Source organism: Giraffa tippelskirchi, chromosome 14 (genome assembly GCF_054371585.1).
Source record: "Giraffa tippelskirchi isolate mGirTip1 chromosome 14, T2T-mGirTip1v1.2.pri, whole genome shotgun sequence".
Taxonomy (NCBI): domain Eukaryota; kingdom Metazoa; phylum Chordata; class Mammalia; order Artiodactyla; family Giraffidae; genus Giraffa; species Giraffa tippelskirchi.
In genome coordinates, this window is record NC_137288.1 from 17,276,557 (window position 1) to 17,286,297 (window position 9,741).

The following is a 9,741-nucleotide window of genomic DNA, read 5'->3' on the forward strand; positions in this document are numbered from 1 at the left end:
GGGCAAATTCCAGTCTTTTCCAGGAAGCAGGAATCTTAACTAAATCAAAATGAAACACCTGGAGCTGGTGCCAGGGGTTAAATAAAGTGATTTGTGCTTTAATTTAAATTGAAGGACACTCTCTGTAATACCAAGGCTTTAAAAGCTGCAAACTAGGCCCAGAATGGCTGTCAGCAAAGGTAACTGGTCATCACGACGCACAGGGGGCTCTCTGCGCGCACATCCCCAGTCTCTGGGCCAGGCTGGCGACTGGAACAGGCTGGAGGGAAAGCTGACATCCATCCTTGTCCCCTCGCACGCAGTCAGCCTTCCTGACCCGAGGGAGATGCATGAAGAAATTGTGGCACTCCCTAAAAAAGCAGAAGCAGAGGACTTCAGAATCCCCCCTTTCTCTCTGTCGCCACCCCAGCCCTGTCTTGGTCCTTCCTTCCCAGGCTGAGCCATGAATGTCCAGTCTGCTTCTGCACCATCTACAGGGGTTGAATAAAACTTGAAACCCAGATGAAAGCACAGCAAGCCAGGGCCTTCCCCAGAGACCCAACATCTCGGCCAGAAGCACTCGAGGTTCTCACTGGTCTTCCCTAAATGTCAAGGGGAAAAATAGCAAATAAAGAAATAGGTTTGTGGGATCATAGGAACTGTGATTTCACAGCAATAGTGAAGCCAGCTGAGGAGTGAAGGGTCAGGAAGCAGTCAGAAACACAGCTCTCCCTTGGAGGGAGGGAAGGAAGGATGAAGGAAAGAAGAAAGGAAGGAGGGAGGAGGGAAGGAAGGAAATTTAAAAATGAAGATTATGAATTTTTAAATGTTTCTGGGACATTGGCTGGTGACTCACTTCAGCTTGCAGGATTGGCCGCAGGGGACCTGAATTGTAACGTCCTGAAGGAGCTGTCATAATGTCAAAGAAGACACAATGGTCTTGGAATCAGACACTCTGGACTCAAAGCCTTTAGAAAAAGTAGGAAGATCATTTCTCTAATTTTCTCCTCAACCAGCAATTTGGTTTTTGTGCACTTGCAGTTAGTGTCTAACAATGGGGTTTTTGAGTTGCAATACTGATTTTCAGCTACATGTCAGCTTGGCTGCCTTTCGGACCGACAGCCCCCCTCCATGCCAATGGGCCAGCATCCCCAGTAATAAGAATCCACACCTGTCAGAAACAGCGGCCACTTCTTCCTGGACTCCAGAGCCTTTTTCCCACCCAAACAAAATTCAGGACCCTTTAAATCTTAACCTTTTCTTGAAAGTTAAGTTAAAAGATAAAAACCTCACCCAGAACCATCTTTTTACAAAGGAAGTCAGGAGAAGTTTGGGATACAGTTGACTTTTGGTTACCATGGTAACTACTGCTAGCATCTCTCTTTTAATTTAAAGCAGTAGCTCAGAGGAAAATCTCTCACAAGTGTAGTTATTGATTAACAACACAGAAGGAGCCCACCTGCACCTTTCCATTTAGTGCCCTTATCATCCCTGCCATACTGGCAGGTTTTTCCATCCTAACCTACATCTAGAGAATACACTCTGAAAACTAGGACTCTGTAATCTAGCTGTTATCGTTTAGAATGGGAAAAGAATTTGGCTTTGTCTGCAAAGTCACAAACCAGGACCAGCTTATTAGGCTGTCAGATCTGACCTCTATGCTCAGGAAACCAAAATTATAAGCAACTTTATCTTTGGGAACTTATCATGACATAATTGACAGTCCCAGGATAATTCTTCTGTCAGCAAGTGTTTTCTGAGATATAAACTTCATCTCCTGGTAAAAGAGAAAAATCAAAAAATAATTTCCTCAACTGCTTTTGCTTGGAACTTAAGTTTTTCTGTTTATGCCCTTACCAGAATCATCCTCCTATTACTTACTCATCCTCATTTGTCCCCCTAGTTAAAGGAGTGCATCCTGTGGAATGAAAGCGGGGGTCTTTCCTCTGCTCGTCTCCATCCGCCCTGTGGCCAGATGCCCATTTCAAATCTCAGGTCAGCTGCTAACCAGCAACATGACCTTCCTCAAGTTTCTGAATTTGCCTATTACCAAGGGTTTTCTCAGGAAAATGTGGGTGGTGATACAGCACATGGCACAGAGAGCTGTGACGAGGATTAAATGACACAGGTAAACTCCTTTCAAAAAGCATCTGGCACCAGCCAACCCCGGGGCTGGGGCACGGCATCAGCACAGAAGAGTCAAAGGACCAGGAATCACCTGGAAACTGACACGGAGTGATGGGCAGTGTGGACGCGTGAGGAGAAGGTCCACACGGTGGACTGGGCACACGGGGCGGGGGGCCTCCCGGGGAGGAGGGCAGCAAAGATACCCAAGGGATCCAAGCGAGGGGAGCCCGTGGACAGACCTGCCTGCTGAGCCCACCGCTCCGGCCGCGACAGAGAGGGTGGTTCTGCCGTGGATGCAGCGGGCTGGAGGGAACCAGATTAAAAGGTTATTTATTCATTTGTCAGATAACTGGCGATTGTCTGCTTTGAGATAGGCCGGACAGAGCAGGAAACAGGACAGACTCCCTCCCATGAGCCGTTTCCACGGACGGTGATCAATTCTCCAAAGGAAAAGTACAAGACCTGTCTGTGACAGGACCACGAGACAGAGGGGTGCTGCTTAGAAAAACCAGGAAAACGTCCCCTGCAGGAATCATCTTTCCCCTGAGGGCTGCCTCTGTGAGGAGAGGGAGGGGCCGGGGGCCGGTCCCTGGAGAAGAGGAGGGTACCGGGTTCTAGGCAGACGAACAGTGTGCAAAGAATGGAAGGAGTGAGGTCTGAGCATGGCCGAAGCGATGAAGGAAGAAGGAGCCAATGGCCTCTGCAGGGAGCAAGGTCCGGCCACGCAGGGCCCTCTGAAGAGCCCGTGTCGGGCTGCTCCCTCAAGCAGGTCACCGCAGGTTTCCGGTCTCCGAGGGTCCAGGGCTGCCCCGGAACTGATTCACAAGCACTTCCGGTGCTGTGCCTCCACCCGGGAGTGGTGAGGGGTCAGGGCCGTGGCAGACTGTGCCGCAGGAGGCTCTCGGGGTGACAGCCAGCACACGGGACCCGGCTGAGGTGACAGGCTGCCAGATGGCACCTCAAGCCTGAACTGGTCCCGGCTGGAGCGAAGACAAGGGTGAAGCGGCCTCCTAGCGTCGGATTTAGCGAATCTGATGAAAGCGTGTGGGGTGCAAACAGGGAAAGGCTGCAGCTCGGGGCGAAGCATGACATCCAAGCTGTTTTTCCCATTGATTTTTGCCGTTTTCTCTTGTTCTGGTCCACAAAGTGGCAGCCTTTGGAAACTTGGCTTGGTGGAAACACAAAGAGATGAAATGAGTGTTTTCATTTCAAAGGCTTGGACTGACCTTTTCATTACACCAGCTTTAACAACATAAAAAATTAAAAGGTACAACCTAATTGAGTTGCCTTGGTTGCCCTGGAAATCTCCAGTAATGCTTTTTATGTTCAAACAAGGAACGTCACAATGGAAAATATGACAGAATTATTTTATTATTACAGTTCAAAATTAAGAGGAATCACATATACCCTTACAATAACCCACTTCAGTAAGATTCAAAACAACGAGCGCATTTAAACCCTTATGTTGAGAATAAAGAAGATTTCCCTTCCAAGATATCTTTAATTAATACTTTAAGCTACAAATCTATGTTGTTGCTGTTATTTAGTCACTAAGTCCTGTCCGACTCTTGGTGACCCCATGGACTGTAGCCCACCAGGTTCCTCTGTCCATGGAATTTCCCAGGCAAGAATACTAGAGTGGGCTGCCATTTCCTTCTCCAGGGGATCTTCCTCACCCAGAGATGGAACCCATGTCACCTGCATTGACAGGTGGGTTCTTTACCACTGAGCTACCAGGGAAGCCCTACAAATCCATAGAAGATGCTATGCTTTGGTTGGTTCTGCTGGTTTTCAAGCTTTTACAGTTTTTTGAAAAGAATTTGTTATGAGAGGCTTTTGTAATTGAAAGAGGAAGAAGACTTTCAGTTTCATGTACTAAGTCTGACATTATGTCAAATTATAACTTATGTGAATATATGGTGTACTATTTTGTATCACTTAATCAACCATTAATTATCCCTAGTTCAAAGGTAGCAGTATTTTTTATATTTTAAAACAAACATTTTTAAAAGATTTCTGTTTTCAGTGAGCTAATTTATTATATTCATAACTTTAGGAGAGTCTGGAAATAACTCATTCCATCAGTTTATTTTTTGAAAGCACAGAATCAAACTTAATTTAACCCACTATTTTGTAAAAGACCTTTCAGCACTACTATATATGGTGTATATAGTACATGGAATAATATGTGTAATGGTCTAAAAACTCTCCATCATTCTAAAAAAAAAAGTTATTGGACTACAGTTGATTTACAATGTTAGGTTAGTTCCTGTTGTACAGCAAAGTGAGTCAGTTGTACTATTTACAATAGCCAGATCATGGAAGCAACCAAATGTTAATTGACAGAGGAATGGGTAAAGAAGATGTGGTATACACACACAAAAGAACTATTTTAGAACTAGATTTATATTAAAAACATTAAAGCCCAGGTCTAGGATCACTGGTCTATTTCTCCATCATTTTATTCTCTTTTACTTTAGTTAATATTTTATTTTGCTTTATTTTATGAAGCCTCTTTGGGTTGATGTATTTCCACTAGACATATGCTTTGTATTTTTAAGTGAATTATGATACTTACTATTACTTCTGTGATACTTTCTAAAATACAGACCAAGTAATACATGTAAACTCAGCCTTCCCAGCATCTGAGCTGACAGTAGCCATACAGTCACAGGTTCTTTCCAGTCAGTTGTCTCTTCCTTTTCCTGCACTAATTACTGGGATGTATACTGACTTATCTATCATTTTTTTCTTTGGAATCTCAGGGAAAACCCCAAATATAAAATTATGTTGTTTGTTGGCAAATTATTGCATTGATTATGTCACTAAAAACTGAAAACAAAATTTCCTCTCATCCTACACCTCATGTGTTTTCCTTAGAATCAGAGTGATACTAGAGATTGAGAAACGATGTTTAATGTGTCATCGATTAACATTTGTGAAATAGTCCTCAATGGCTAAATAATATTTTTTTAAACAAAGGATTCAGATTTCTGGTTCCACCTAAGACACAGCAAGCCCAGCACAGGCAGTTCCCACCACAGTGAAATGAAATCACAAATGAAAACTATGGACATAACACAAAAGCCACATTGACAACCGTGTGGCCACAGTCAGCTCCAGTGTCCGGTTTTCTTTCTTCCCTTCATCTCCAGCTTTGACCCAAGCACTGGCTGGCTGAACAGGGATGGCCCCGCAAAGGCTCACAACAAAAACTCCAAGAAAAGACTGTCCTTCTGGACAGAATATTGAGAAAAACTGTCTCTCAGAGCCACCAGAGAATGTGAGAAATCTTTTCTTCTCTCCAGGCCTATAGAGCTGCGACAGGACAGGACCAGGGGAAAACCGTCCCTGGAGAAAGGAACCATGGAAAGAATCCCCAGCTCTGTGAAGACCATGCAGAAGTGAAATCCATGTTCTCTCCATTTGCCCTCATCGTCCAGCCTGCGGGCAGGACCAGTCCCACAGAAGAGCATGACAGGACAGGGGAGAAAACTTGGAGACTATTTCTAGCCATCGAGCCAAGGAGAGGGGTCCCTGGAAGTCAGAGAGTATGAGGGAGACCATACGAGACCCCTAATTCCACGTAGGAAACAACAAGGTTCCAGACTGTTCTCCAAGCTGCCCAAGTCTGGAACACACTCAGAGGAGCCTGGCGAGGGTGCTGTCAAGGGAGCTGCCCATGTCTCAGGCAACCCCACACGATGCTGGGGGACTGTGGGGCAAACCCCAACAGTATAGCATGGCTTGGAAGTAAAGCTGATACAGAAGAACCAGGCACAACTAAATCTGAATCAGTCTTAATCTAACTGGGTTGATTACTGGTCAAAACACAGAAGTTCGTATTCTGCAGATTTTTAACAGGATTCAGGTGCCTCACAATGTTGTATGTTAATTGTCTAAGTTACAACCCCAAATGCCCTAACATGCCAAGGGCTGTGAAATTCTGAACAGTTTTCAAAGGAAAAGACAGTCAAAAATGTCAGCCCTCAGATGACCCAGATGGCAGAATGATCAAAGATTTAGAAAACTCTGATAACCATCCTCCACGACATCACCTGAAGTGAACAGAAACACAGACATTCTCAATAGAGAAGTAGAAATTTAAGAGAGAGAGAATGCAATTAAATTTGAGAACTGAGATACACAATAGCTGAAAAATAATTCAAAGAATGGCCTCAATAGAAAAAAGGGCTGACTAGACATCAATCAAAAGATGAATAGAAATTATCCAATCTGAAGAACAAAGAAGAAAATGAGAAAAGAATGAGAGGCTCAGGTTACAGTAGGACAATATCAAACATTCTGAATTCGGACACAATATCAAATGTGTCACTGGAATGGGATCCCTCAGAGGGGAGACAGAGATTGGAACAGAGAAATGTACATGGAGAAATAGCAGCTGAGAATTTTTGTGAAAAATATATATTTTACAGGTTTGAGATAAGCAGAACGAAGCAAAATAAACCCAGAGAGAAGCATGACCAGACATATCAGGAGCAAAATTCTGAAAACTAAAGATTAAAAGAAATTCTAGAAATTGGCCAGCGAGGAACAGCATTTTACACATAAGGGAGCAGCAGTCCTGAGGTCTGCAGATTTCCTGTGGGAGGTCACAGGATGGTACATATGTGCAGACTGTAAACCCAGAATCCTACACCCAGAAAACACACCGTCCAGGGATGCAGGCCAAATGAAGACATTCTGGGATGAGACATTGTTCCCAGCAGACCTGCTTTCATAAAAGAGATGCTAAGGAAATTTTTCAGTCAGAGGCGAAATAGTCCTGAAGGGAAATTTAGGACTTTGGGAATACAGGAAGAACAATAGAAATGGAAAATGCCCAGGAAAATGTAATGGATGATATTTCATCTTGGAAGTTATTTAAAATGCATTTAACTGTCTGTAACAAGACAGGGAGTAAGAGATTAAGCAAGGGTGGTACTCAGAAGCAGTACCATTCCTTCTGGCCGTGCCATCTCTCCTGGATCACCATCAGCCTCTGGACAAGACGATATACAGTCAAAAACTAATCAAAAAGAATTGAATCATCAAGAGTCACAAAATACAAAGTTATAAAATGTTACCCAAAGAATTAAAAGATTGGACCCAATATATTAATGGATTAATTCAATCATACTCTTAAGAAAACACAGTTCTGATGTTACATAACTGTTATTTAGCACCCAAAAAAATAGTCACATAACACATTTTATGAGTTACATAATAGCCATTATCAAAGCCCAATAAAAAAATCATGTAAATGGCAAAAATTATAGGCCATTTAAATTATTATAATAGGGAAAACGTACCATCTAGATACTTTCCTGCAAACTTAATTCAAACAGGGCTAAAATATCTGGTTTCGTTTCCAGGGTTACTTTCTATTTCGGTATTATGGTCCTTATCATTTGAAGATTAAATGTTACAAATTCAAGTAATTAGTATTAGTGAACATTTTTTGAGAATTTTTTCAAAGTGCATACCATGTACCAAATGTCCTAGAATCCCTGCATGAACATGAATATAAAATTATATGTATTAATGATGGTGAAATCAAAGACTCATACTGTAACCTTAAAGACAACAAAGGAAACACTGAGGAATCAGGACTTTTCACTCTTTGGGAAGTCTATATTCTGCACTTGCTTCCCACAGCTGACATTCTGCCATGCTCAGGATACATATAATGGGCAGCATCTGTATAGTCAGAGCTATGGTTTATCCAGTAGTCATGTATGGATGTGAGAGTTGGGCCACAAAGAAGGCTGAATGCCAAAGAATTGATGCTTTCCAACTGTGGAGCTGGAGAAGACTCTTGAGAGTCCCTTGGACAGCAAATAGATCAAACCGGTCCATCTTAAAAGGAAATCAACCCTGAATATTCATTGGAAGGACTGATGCTGAAGCTGAATCTCCAATACTTGGGCTACCTGATGTAAAGAGTCAAAACACTGGAAAAGACCCTGATGCTGAGAAAGTTTGGGGGCAAGACAAGAAGGAGGCAACAGAGGATGAGATGGTTCAATAATATCACTGACTCAATGGACACACATTTTAGTAAGCAGGAAGGACAGGGGAGCCTGGTGTGCTGTAGTCCGTGGGGTCGCAAAGAGTCAGATACTAATTAGTGACTGAACAACAACAACAAGAGGTGGAAACTACTGCTTCAGACACTTTTAAAACTGGGTCCAAAACAAGAAGGGGAGACTGGTGTTATCCACTGCATTCCATGGACCACTCGGGTGTGGGGCCATGAAGGAGCCCGCACACACATCCATCCACACCTGCAGAACCTGATGGAGAAGCAAGCACACACAAGGCAGAGCGGCGACAGCTACAGCCAGGAAGCTGAGACTGGTGATGGAGCAGCAATGACTGCTCTCAGCAGTGGGGGTCCAGCCTCTGAGCCCTGAACCCGGTGTGGCTGGTGTGGGGCTGGAGGTTCTGGAGACCGGACTCTCTGAGAGCTGATGGCATCATGGACATTGCTACAACTCTAGTCCCTGCTCCTCCGAAGCCTGGTGGGATCTAGGGAAACCCCAGCAATACTCCTGGAAGCTCTCCACGGGGATTAGGGGATTCCATGTGACGATTAATGTGGTATCCACAAGTGGGTGTTTGCAGTAACCCAAAGGGAAGGAGATGGACATGAGTTTGAGAAAATTCTGGGAGATAGTGAAGGACAGAGAAGCCTGGCGTGTTGCAGTCCATGGGGTCATGAAGAGAGGACACGACTTAGCAACTGGATGACAACAACAAAGGGAAGGAGACCAACCTAAATGCCCATCACCAATGCAATGAGCAAGTAAATCATGGTTTTTCCACAGTGAAATCCTGCATAGCAATTTAAAATGCAGCAGCATCAGTAAAATGCAACAACAGAAATTATGTTGCATGAAAGAAGCCAGATGGCAAAGGGCACCTTCTCTACAATCCATCCACCTGAAGAGCAAAACCAGCAAAGCCCGCACCATACATTGGGCACAGCAGTCCGCGTGAGCAGGGGAGTGACGGCAGAGGGCTGTGTGGAGGGCAGGCGTATCATTGTGAGAAATGTACTTTCCCCTGATCCCGGCTCTGATTACACAGCGTCATCTATTTTTGGAGCTTCAGTGAGTTGTACATTTATGTACTTTTTGGTGATATATAATTTTTCAGTAAGAAGCAGAAATGAAATATGTTTTAAATAGCCTTATGCAGTTCTTTGGTTCAACTGAAATCTTTTTTTTTTTTAAATAAATTTATTTATTTTAGTTGGGGGCTAATTACTTTACAATATTGTAGTGGTTTTTGCCATACATTGACTTGAATCAGCCATGGGTTTACATGTGTTCCCCACCCTGAAACCCCTTCCCACCTCCCTCCCCATCCCATCCCTCTGGGTCATCCCATTGCCCCGGCCCTGAGCATTTGTCTCATGCATTGAACCTAGAATGGTGTTCTGTTTCACATATGATAATATACATGTTTCAATGCTATTCTCCCAGAACGTCCCACCCTCACCTTCTCCCTCAGAGTCCATAAGACGATTTTATGCATCTGTGTCTCTTATTCTGTCTCACATATAAGGTTATCATTACCATCTTTCAAATTCCATATATATGCATTAGTATACTTAGTTCAGAAAACTAA

General features: G+C 43.6%; 1 long non-coding RNA gene across 1 annotated transcript; it reads left to right on the plus strand.

Annotated features, from left to right (window-relative positions):
* Window positions 1–623: 623 nt before the first annotated feature.
* Window positions 624–9,371, plus strand: LOC145534407 (uncharacterized). Its single transcript, XR_014074567.1, has 2 exons — window positions 624–3,816; window positions 5,415–9,371. It is a non-coding gene; the product is annotated as an uncharacterized LOC145534407 (long non-coding RNA).
* Window positions 9,372–9,741: the final 370 nt, after the last annotated feature.